General features: G+C 36.1%; 1 protein-coding gene across 4 annotated transcripts in view; it reads left to right on the forward strand.

Annotated features, from left to right (window-relative positions):
- Positions 1-12589, forward strand: part of LOC118279184 (uncharacterized) — a 98373-nt gene that overhangs the window by 71285 nt on the left and 14499 nt on the right. The gene's annotated exons all lie outside the window — the stretch shown is intronic.

A 12589-nucleotide genomic window follows, 5' to 3' on the forward strand; every position in this document is an offset into this window, starting at 1 on the left:
TGAACACGGTGATGAGTGTATAAGGAAACGAATCGCTGAGCGTAAACGGGAAAAACAACCATATAATCCCTAAATTGACCAAACAGCTAACAGAAATGAAACGTACCAATTAATATTCATACAAAGGAAGAGATCAAATAACACAGGACTCGTATCAAACGATAAGAATGTACGTAAAGAGCAGAAAAACATTAAAGTCATCCCACGATCACAGGTCGTATCAGACATAATGAATTGAAACGTCCATTAGAAGGTACGTAGGTACAAAAAAACCGTTGAGTATTCGCTTTGATATTTTCATTTTTGTGTTCATTTACATTCAAATCTGTGGTTTCTTTTGTCGCTTGGCCCGGGGTCGTCTTTGCTATTTTTTCCTCATTACCCGCCTATTTCATTCCGGGTGTTATTATTATGTAGGTGTGGTCAGAAGTTCCATTATCTTCGTTAGATGAAGATGTGTCTGGGCTACTGGCTGCCGTGACACGTGTAGCGGGTTCGATTCCCGCACGAAGTAACTCTTTATGTGATCGATAAATTGTTGTTTCGGGTCTAGGTGTCTTGTGCATGTGAAATTGTGTGTTTCTAAACGCATCCATGATATAGGAGAAAAAATGTGGAGCAACGGTTAAAAAAAGTTAAACCTCAGGCATACGACGCGGGATTTTTTTTTAGAGATTTTTGGAATGTTCGTTCATAAGTATGGAGTCTGATTGTTAGAGATTAGAGAAATTGCTTCTATTACTATGATATCTTTTTATAGCCCCCAAACAGTAAACTTTTCTGGAATTAACAAAGGAATCTTTAAGCTTGCATTGTTGTCAAAAAATAAAACAATCAACTTTTAGGACTAAAAAAAACAGGAACTCTGAAAAAACTACATTACAAAGCATCCTCTAAGACCACCAAAAATGATTTTAAAGTGCGGTTGAAAAAAATATTGACGCATAAACTTCTGTATTCCATTTTATAGTGGCTTATCATTGTGACCCGATAGCCCTAGGCTTTGTTTGAGCCAGTGTGCTGCTAGTATTACTGGCTTTTAATCGTTTGTGCAAATTTGCAGGATTTAACGACCTTTCGCCCTTGATAGCTAGCGTTTAGCTTGATGTATGACGTAGATTTTTTGACTTTTATATCATGTAGTGACGTTGCCACCACCTATTCTCTCGCAGGTGTCATAAGAATGTGTACACAAGTACACATTTGACATAAAGCGGCGTACTAGTGCTGTCTGATAAACATGATCCTTAACACTGTTGGCGCGGTGGCTGGGCAACTGGCTGCCATACAACACTTACCGGGTTCGATTCCCACACGGAAGAACTCTTTATGTGGTCCAAAAATTCTTTTTCGGGTCTGGGTGTAATGTGAATGTGAATTAGTATGTTTGTAAACGCACCCACGATACAGGAGAAAATTCAAGTGTGAGCCAATGGTGTTTTTTTAAAGATGGACCTACCCGCCTTTCAAGAATGGAGATCATGACAAACTGTCTATTAATAGACTATAATCAAAGATCATGGTTTGCGTTTACCTGAACAAAAATGCATTTATTCTTCCTAATAAAACATTTCATAATTGTAGAAAATAGGTAAAACAAGTCCGTTCCCACATATAATAGCCAAACGTTTCGAGAGATAGGATAATTTAAGCTCGCATTAGTGCAGTCGCTACGGATACGTTTGTTATCACATCGTTTGCGAACATACTACCAACTTGCTTCCATTCAGTCTCATCCGCTAGAGATATTTGGTCAAACATTGGCGATTATTGGCTAATGTTGGTGTGTTGGTGCAATCGTTGATTTATTGGAAGATGTAATTCTGTGTAAACTGGATTCTGAATCTGAATTTGTATGTGGTCGTCAGTATGATTCAATACGACAGCTTGGACTTAATCTTCGATCAATAGGTGATACTAAAACAAAGATGCATCATGTTTTCTTGTTTATATTTGACAGCACGGTTGGCGCGGCGGTTGCCGTGCAACGTGTAGCTGGTCCGAATCCCGCATGGAGCAACTCTTAGTGTGATCATCAAATTGTTGTTTTGGTATGTTTGTAAATGCACACAAGAGACAATCCTAATGTGGGGCAATGTATTTAATAACAAAATATGAGACACAATAGAAAATACATTGTGTTTCACGTAATTCTGCGTTTCGATATACAACGTGTTAAAGTCCAAAACATTATTGTAATAAAACAAAAATTAAAAACTCAAAACATTTTCTGCAACATGAAAATTTAGCCCGTATACATACGAAAGAGCCACTCAATATCGTCTATCGACAATAACTTCTAATTAAAAAACGAACTCCCAATAAAAGCGCCAACGTAATTAAATCGTCAGCTGTAAACTGGGGGAACTAATAAAAAAATCGCTCCAGAGGCGAACAATCAAAAATTTTAAATAATACAATCAATGGACAAACGGAACGTACTAATAGGAATACAGTAAAATACAGCGAATCAAAAAAATTGCAAACTGAAAATTGGACCCTGTTAAGCCAAAAAGATCCAGCCAACATTTTATATTTCTTTTGTAAAAGAAGTTTAAAGTTACCTTACAGTACCTATTTGAAATTTAGTATCTAGTGTATTAAAATAATACACAGTTTTTTATTAACTTTAAACTTCATTTGAGTACTCAAAAAATAATAAAATGTTAGCTGGATCCTTTCTGCTTAACAGGGTCCAATTCAAGTTGGTTTAAGGGTGACGTTGAACAAATTGTCGGGGACGCGAAACTGGGAAAATGCATACGCCCAGTTAACAATGTAGAAGTGAGGGGAAATAGGAAAAAATAATTAATTGAAACTCTTCGTCATCTCGTTATTAAATGCAAAATAGGTTTGCTCGTTGCTCCCGCGCGACACTTGTGTTGCTTTGCTTTTGGGTAATGTGCTTCAGTTTTTTAATGGTTTCTACATGTTTGTGGCATGGCAGAGGATTTATGGTTGTATATCCTCTTTGATGTGCTCTTTGCGTTCTTTCTTTCGTCTGTAATAATTGCAATTATGATATTATAAGTAAAATCTGTAAAAATGATAAGTTAGATAAGGCGTAGTACTTGTAATGTTGTGCATTTAATTTGTTTTAATAACTGTTATTATATTTAAACTTAATGCACTGTTATGGTACAAAAGCGGACATATTGCCACACGAATTCAATCTTGTCAACCTTTAGTTGTTACAGAGAAGTCCAACTTGATAACAGAGTAAATAGGTACTTTCTAAGTCTGTGTGTTCCAGCCTCGGCCACATCTTCGCTTCGCCGTCGTGGCAGTAAGCGGGTTGGTGGCCAAACGCAGACTTATTAAGGTTAAACAATGATATTTACAAATACAAAGTCTCGTACGAGATAGTAAAAGAGCCATTTCCTCATTGCCTGTAAACTTTGTAATTACCGTTTGAGTTTCCTCAAATCACCAAAATTACACTTCATAACCACTAAAAACATACGAAACCACCGTTAAAACTAACCAAACATGCAAAAGGAAATTAAAATCCGATATTTGCTCAGAAAACTTTCGTCGAACTAATATCAAAATTAAAATCAACATTAAATTGTAGGAGGGCATCGTCGGCGTTTAGTTGGCCAGCTTTGGTGCTCATCCCCTTTCGAAATTTACATATTCAAATGTGCACGAAGGATCAAAGAGCTAGATCTGTTACATAGACGTTTGGTGAAAGCGTTAGTTGGATAAGGCCAGTGCTTGCTTCAACAAAATTGGCAGGCAACGTAAAAATATTTGATAGATACACTGCGGCTAACTTGAGGTTTGCTTAGTCAGATTTGTGTGGTCAAAAGTGTTTTACGTAGGTTTTCAAAACCACATGTTACTATGCCTCTTTGGTCGAGTGGTCGCAAGTGCGACTGCCGGACAAGGTGTCTCAGGTCGGGCAAAGTATTACTGGGTTCTTTTCAGTATTTCGAAAATTTCTCAGTCGTAGCACGGAGTCTGGAATTGTACCCAGTATATGGTAATAGGCTCACTCCCTAATACATGGGACTTATAACTCAACTGGTGAGAAAGTGGGTGTTCATTGTGTAGCGGCATTGACGTTATTCTGCAATCATCTTAAAGGGGTAGCCTTTGAGGATAAAAAGGCGTAACATTGTATATTTATGTTACTATGAGTTTTGACAGAAAGATTACCAAGTACTCATTTTATTGTCCCATTCAATTCGTTTCGGAAATATTAAACTAATGGTCCAGACACTTACAAGTTAATATGGAATTACTTCCTTCTCTAATTGAATTTCTAGCAACTGATTTGAAACTAATAACTACAGAGGAACAGTTAGTATTCTGTACCTTTGTCCAATCCCTTCGAGGCGAAACTATGTTAATGCATGTTTAATAACTGGTAGGTTAGTAGTTATAGGTACAGGAGCAAAATATTTAATACAGCAATAGGATGAAGAGAGAGAAAGTAGGCCGGTAAACGAGCAGACCGATCATCTGATGTTAAGCAATCGCCGCCGCCCATTAACACTTGAAACACCAGAGGCGTTACAAAAACGTTGCCGGCCGGTTTTGGGGGTTAGGAATGTAAGGTCTGTTGGGGAATCGGGGATTGGGAAGATAAGGAAGGGGGTATTTGGGACTCGGGTAACCTCACTCACACAACGCAAGCGTTGTTTCACGTCGGTTTTCTGTGAGGCTATTCACATTCTCTATTGCAGCTTTAAATTATGTAACACATACGACTAGAGTACGAACATGAACAATTTCATCTCCAAACATAATAAAGAAATGTTCTCGCTTGCAACGGACACGTGGACGTAACGAATGCGTCGGAAAATATTCAACCTACCTCGCGTTTAACCTTTGATTACTTTGGCAGGGCTGTTTTTGTGCCCGTGGGATCGTCCGCTACCCTTTGGCCTAACTTAACCGAAGTACAGGTGTAGCTTGGGAATATTGTGACGTAAAAATTGTTCACTAATGGCGGGCTCCCTAATGTTATTCTGGGTACCTCACCTCCCATGTTTTTCAATGTGGAAGCCATTTTAATGGACGATGTTGAGTTTAATACCGGGAAAAGTAATTAAGAGAATAATTTAAGACTTGATGATATAGATGTTGGGGAAACAGGACAGTTTTCTAACAAGGTTGTTGTTGTTGTAAAATGTTTTCTAATTAATATTTAATAGAGTTCTTTATAATTGTGTTTGGGGGTTTTGTGAGTGGTAGAAGGGCGAATTATTATTGCTCTTGAGGTCAAGTAATTGATTGACTTATTTTAACTGGGTCTCTATGAATGGTGATGTTTTTTTTTTTTTTATGAAAGGATATGCTATATGGTAGGATATTTTTATATGAGTGGTTAGAAGATCAAAATTCTTTACCACGTCGTTCACTGGTGACCGACGCTTAGCGGAGGATATGCCTTCAACAATTTTCTTTCGGCAATTAATGCTTTAAGATTGTTGAAGGTAAATGGCTAATGTTTAAGATGAAACGTATATAGCTACACATCATGTTTATAATCACTATACAACAAAGGTTGGTTTCCTTCTTCAGTTTATAGACTGCAAAAACAAAAAGCCACCTAGACCTTTTGATAAAACATTTAAAACACAGACAGACCAACGTGTCAATAATTATCAAATCACATGGACATTGTAAATGCAGAACACAAATGATTGCTGTATAATAATATAATAATAGACTCTTGAAATACCATTAATATGAAAACACACAATTTCCATTATAACAAGGGTTGTGCTATTAAAACGTGATATTTAAATGGAAAACAATTCAATTTGAAAATGTAAATTTGGTATTGATTAGATTTAAAATAGGTATCGGGTTTAGTCTAGGGCAATGTTTGATCAGCTGCCGTAAAGGCGCTATTGACTTGATACCTAACCAAACCAATTACCCCCCTTCCCAATCCCTGATTCCCCCACAACCCTTTTATATTCCTAACCCCCAAAAGGCCGGTAAAACACTAGTGACATTTCTGGTGTTTCATGGGTCCATGGGCGGCGGCGACTGCTTACCGTCTGCTGATTTACTGGCTTATACCATAAAACACTCACATATTCACGACGCCCATGGAACCACTTATAAGCATATTATTTATTAGCTTCTACCAGTGAACCTTCGTACGCTTAAATAAGACACTCCCCTTTCTTCGTTCCCATAATAATTTAGAGAGATACTTTATTAGTGCTCCCCTATACTCCTTAAGGAACAAACGTGCCAAATTTCAGCTTCCTAGGTCTATCAGTCAGTCACTGTTCCGTTGTCTGTCAGTCAGTCACTCAGTAACGGAAGAGTTTTATATACGTACATATAATAGATTAATCAAACGTTAATTATTATGTTATCGGCTTACTCACGTATTGTTTTGACGAGGAACTCGTCGTGTGTCGCGGAATGCTGCTCATGAATATGAGCCTCTAGCATGGCTTGAAACTAGTCGAGTTCCTCGTCAAACAGTTACGTGAGTAAGCCGATAACATAATAATTAATTTAGTATATCTCACGAAAGTTACAATAAAATTAATTCAACGTTGTAGACGTTTTTAATTTGCACCCTATTTCACCTTTAACTGACACAAAAGCCCACCTATAAAAACAGTCGATTTAAACCTAACAACCTAAAATAACATCAAAACTAGATAATTCCATGAATGCAACACGGAAAGAATGGAATCACCCATACGAGAAACGCTGCAACAATTTATTTCTAACGAACACTGTAGCGAGCCATATTTTCGAGTACAATAATAATAAAATAAAGAGCGCGTCATGAAATTCCTAGTGTAAAGGTCGTGGTACATCATGCAAGTACCAAAATGGCGACGTTTAAAGCAAGTAATAAACTTCTTGTCATATAACTTGTCTTGTATTGTCTATCTGTAAACAATCAAGCTAATGAGTTTATTTATTTCGACGTACATTAGTTTGTTTAAATTACTAATCCAACTTGAAATTGCATTTTTAATTTGAGAGTGCTCTATCAGATGAAGAATATCGTATATTATAATATAATAGCATCGCAGGTTGGAAGAAATCAAAAAGTGTAATATAAAATGTCACTTAATAATCAAAAGAAAGCCGTTGGCTGGTCAGTATTGCATCAGTCGATTTTATTTTTGACTGATTCAAGCAAAAACTTATCTCAATTAAGTGAATCTCTTGCTTATAGCAAGATCAATCAATCGTAGAAAACGTTGGTACATTCGAAATGTAACAAAAAGACGCGCGATTCTACGATCGTGAGTTCGTACCATGTGACGCGCGTTTACCGCAGTAGCTAAAATTCGGTCCCGTACCAGAGCAGTGTGCGATAACCCTCAACACCGTCCATTGCGCTAGTAAGGTCCATCTAAAACAAACGTTGTTTTAAAAATTCTCTCGTAGCTTTATGAGAACAGCGTTTCGACTGTTATGTAAACAAATTACAGTAACTATTGTTCGAGCCTTTGGTGGGTGAGTGTGGAGTATTGCTATATTTTATCGTGCTTTAATTACTTATATTTTCATTATATTTTTGTCATTGTACAGGCTGAGGTTTATAGTGCGTAAAGAATTCAGTTTTCGGGAGTTATGGTTATATTATTCGGGAATATTAATACATAAATGATTTCTTTTGTATTGTTAGGTAAATTATTTCATTTTATATTCTCAGTCTTGGCACTATATTTTGATTATTCTTGGTGTTGGCAATTATTGCTAGAGTTATTTTGAAGGGGAAAATCATCCAATGACTTCTCCCGTCTTGGGCGAGGTGAGAGGGAGTGTCACTGTCTTGGGTGACGCGAGAGGGAGTGTCACTGACTAAAAACCACCTCGTCATACGTCTGCTTTTCGAGTCGGAGCCCCGGTAACCCGCTAAGTAGTCCGCAGGCAGCTAAAAAATAGGGACAGAAAAAGCGACTTTGTTTTATACTATGTAGTGAAGCTTTGATCTTTTGTAAGTGCATTTTAATTTTAATAATCGCCACCTACTTGTACCTATATTTGAATTAAACAAACCACAGTGGTAAATACGTGTTACGCATTATTTATGAAATAAAGTAATCTGTATTACCAAGTATGATTATTTGTTCGGCTTAAAATAAATTGAATAATCATAATTCCATATAAAAATGGATAATTATTTTTACGAGAAATAAAACATTGCATAAAAAATATATGTAGGTAAATAATGAACAAAATGTAATAGCTATTTACGGCAATTTCAACTCTACGGTTTACGTTAAATAATGAAATTAAAATTGAATTTATCTAATTGGATTAAATAATGAACTGCTGACGGTTTCAAAAACGTGTTATATCCACGTGAATGGATTTATAATGGATCAAATAATTAAATTATTGACTGAGTAATCGTTAAAATTAAATAAGTCCATACGATATGTATATAGATAGCCAAATATTACGTAAGTAAGAATTAAAGATTTACTGCCATACTCAGAGTTGTTTAATGGTTACTTAACCCAGTTCTTAGCAATTTGTTTTCTACACAAAATCCTTAGTACCGATTTTGTAAATAGTAATCGTTAATAGTAGTAATCATAAATGTCTCTGAGTGTGGCAGTGTATCAGTACAGAGAATCAGTTAATATATTTGTTTATACTAAGCTCTTATTTTACTATGTCTTGATAGCCACTATGTACCCTATCTATTGATAAACAACGTAATTCTATGCGTTCCATAGGTTTATCAAGTACTTATACGAAGACGGTAAAAACAGGCACTAAATTATAGATCCACTTTTAAACAAAGCGCAAATTTTTATGCCAGTACCACACATTCGCGCGAGCAAGTAAATTGCAGACTTATAATTAGAAAATGAATACAGCTATTTTAGAATAACAACAATGTGTCTTGGCCTTGTCTCGACTCGCGATAGTAGGTATGGTGCCAGCATAAGCATCGGCTTACTAGCCAGACATTAGTAGTCTGTGTCGTTACTAGATACCCGTAGTTACAATCAATAATGATCTTTAAAAGCTTCACAAAATTGCCACTCATACAAACAAAACCTACATAGAATAAATTCACTTCACATTAAGTTTGAATTTTCTCACACCCAACATAATGCCATCTCTCTCACACAGACACACACATACAGCAACCCATTCCACCATACAGTTGGACGGCTAACTTTTTCCAATCTCTGAGATAGGAAAAATTTTAAAATGCTTATTGGAAAATTCAAGTTATCTGTACATTAGCAGATGTGAATGCGATTCAGATAAAAACAATGTGATTTCGATAAAACGTGAACGATTTATTTGATTTTAAAGAGGATTTTGCTACTGATTTTTTAAAGTCTCTGAATGAATTTTGATTTAAGATTTTGTTTCGTGAATAAATGGAAAGATAATTAGGTAATTGTAACTATTATTTTAAGACCCGCTATATACTTGTAACTTCTTCGGTGTTGCGGGTGTTCATAAGCGGTGCTAACTCTCACCATCTAGTGATCCATTTGCGTCTAAGTCTTCTAGTGGAAAAATTAAACTATTACTGGACTTTTTTCGTATTTCGAAATTTTCTCAGTAGTAGCACGGAGTCTGAAATGATACCCAGTATTATGCAGCAATAGGCTCACGCTATATTACATGGGACTTATAACACAAATGGTGAAAAGTAGGTGTACATTGTACAACGCCATTACATATCGTAATGTACACCTCTGCCTACCAGAGATAAAAGGCTTGACGTTGCATTGCAGTACTTAACTAATTAGCGAACCGTAGACGAATGCACGTGTAAACGAAAACACTTATATCTAACAAGGAAACTAAACAAAAAAGAAAAGAGATAGAGATAGTGAATAGAAGAGTACTACAGAGGCCATTCAGATACATAAAACAACTCGAAACTTGACCAAGTCCAGATGGTGAAGAAGTTTGTACATTCATTCCAAGTTTCCTTCTTGCCACTGTAGATTATTATCTATTTCCACCTTATCACAAAGAAAACAATCAAATCAGGACTAAAAGAAACTCGTGTACAAAGAGCGTGTTATCTCGATGAGATTATCTCGGCCAATGAGGGACCTTTCGCCGAAACCGTATGCCCTAAACGTGACTATTCCGTTATTTTTCGGCTAAAAGGATTTGTTGTTATAGTTTTACACATAAACAGGCTTATTCGATTGAAATACAAGCTCTTGGATCGTATGATTTATTTTTCTTTTCTATTTATTGTATTATGTGTTATGAGGAAAGTGTGAAGGGTAAATGAATTCAATTTTGTTGTGAGGAAGTTAGGGGTGTCGAGTTTGGTGTTTGTTTTATTGTGGCGATTTACAAAATGCAATGATTTTATGAATTTGATTCATGTAAAGGTTTTGTGTATAGATGTAATTTTATATGGAGACGAATAGTTCATTGTGATCTATGTTTTGATTTTTGGAGTGGTTTGTTTACGTAATATTTGTTGTTGACAGATATACAAAAGTGGTGGTTAGGAGTTTAAGGGTTGTTGGGGAATCGTGGATTGGGAAAATTGGGGGTATTTGCCTCTGGTAACCTCAATCACACAACGAAACACAACGCTTGGTGGTATCACTTCAGTGACTAATTGACTCTCCCACACTTAAAAATGTGTCCGATTCTGTTCTACGATAAAAAATATAGAAGAACTGATACAAAATGTGTATGTGAACTTGTATGTTTGTAAACGCACCCACGACACAGGAGAAAATCCTAGTGTGGAGCAACGTTTTAAAAAAAAATAAAAAAAAATAAAATAAATTAAAATGCAAATTTCAGTTTCGTCCCAAAGCCATACACTTTCATTAACCCATCACATCACTATACCTACAGATGGAAGAACTAAAATGTCTTTTAGAATTTATTTTCTTCACACAATTCAGTGTTGAGTATTAAGGATTAATTAGTTTCGGCGTAATTCTGAGACAACTGTGGTGCCGTGTGAGACAAGTTTCGTGAAATAATTACGTTGTTTGAGCAAATTGAATTTTAGTGTGGTGGTTTTCTCTTGAGTTTAAGCGTAAGGGTATGAAGTAATTTGTTTATTACATTCTCTTCTTGGTTGAAAGGAGGCTGTTGAATACAAGGTGTGTGTGCTTCTGATGATGTGTAAAGAATACGGATGATGACGGGGTATGAAAATTAAAAATCTGTTTGGTCCGTTAGTTAGATAATGAAGCAGCATAAAATTGAAGCAGTCGGGACCAAGTCTAGAAAGCCAGCTGTATGTGCCCTCACTAAATGTTTAGAATGGGTCCCGACTGCTTCAATTTTACGATGACTTTCTTGTTTTAGGGTTTTTTCAGTTTCATGTTATAAAGAAACGCAGTCGGGTTTTTTAGTTTTTTAAATTACCTTTTTTTAAATAATCCACAAGACGGACATTAAAATAATTATGTTTTTTTTTTTTAGTCAGGGGTGATAACAAAATTATTATATTCCACTCTGCTTTTAAGAACTGTTCGAAAGAAAATACGAATGTTTTCGATTTATTTTATACTCACTTGGTTCTATTTTCGTTTCAAGCTAATGGTTTCCTAGAAATTTCAAACGACGAACCAATGTATATACCTACTTCCATAATCATTTCCTTGAATTTTATTGCCATTCTTTACTTGCATTAGGTTTACTTGAATGTATGTAAACATTACAAGTTTCCTCATGAGCTTCTTCATCTTCAGATATATTGATCATCAGTTATATCATTGCAGTGCACAAATAATAATGAGTTTTAAGCATAAAGGTAATAAAGACCAAATGCATTTTTTTTGGTAATGAGTCTTGATCATTATTAGTGGTGCATCTTATTAACAGCGCTTTGTCGTGTATAGTTGCGTTACCACGTAATACGCTGTAGATCTATATATAAGGATTTTTAAATTAATGGATTATTTTTGCATAGCTACGCTAGCCTACAAGTCATATAACAAAAAAATTTGGAGTGGCCTGTACCTCTACAATGAGTTTGAAGCAATAGTATTTGTCGATAATCGCTAGCGACGACGTAAACGCATTTGTAACGTCTCTGGTGTTTCGGGTGTGGGCGGCGGCGATGGCTTACCATCAGGTGATCCGTCTGACTCGTTTACCGGCTTATACCATAAACAATTGTGCATCTTTGCCTACCACTTCGCGGGTAGAGGGCGTGTATATATAAAGTCTCTTTTAAAACATAAATCACCAAAGCATTACTAGTTAAGTCATACGTAATACGTATATGTACTTACATACTTACAAGCCGGAGGTTCCATCTTAACAACTCAATACGAAGTTTGCGCGTTCTTCCTGTTAAGATCACGACCTCACCGCAATCCAATTTACCAGGCAACGTGAGGAAATGGAATACATGAGGAGTGATCGTCAAAGCTTTTAGCTAAAACATTCTCAAACATGAAAACTTTGCCTTTATCTTCTTATTTCTTAGTTGGATTAACAATTGATGTTTAGGTACGTAATTGATTGAAACAAAAATAATTGACTGCACGGTTCGTGCGGTGGCTGGGCAACTGATTGTCGCGCAATGTGTCGTGGGTTCGATTCCCGCACGGAGCAACTCTTGTATGATCCACAAATTGTTGTTCCGGGTCTGGGTGTGAAGTGTATGTGAACTTGTATG

The sequence above is a fragment of the Spodoptera frugiperda genome, chromosome 14 (genome assembly GCF_023101765.2).
Source record: "Spodoptera frugiperda isolate SF20-4 chromosome 14, AGI-APGP_CSIRO_Sfru_2.0, whole genome shotgun sequence".
Lineage (NCBI taxonomy): Eukaryota > Metazoa > Arthropoda > Insecta > Lepidoptera > Noctuidae > Spodoptera > Spodoptera frugiperda.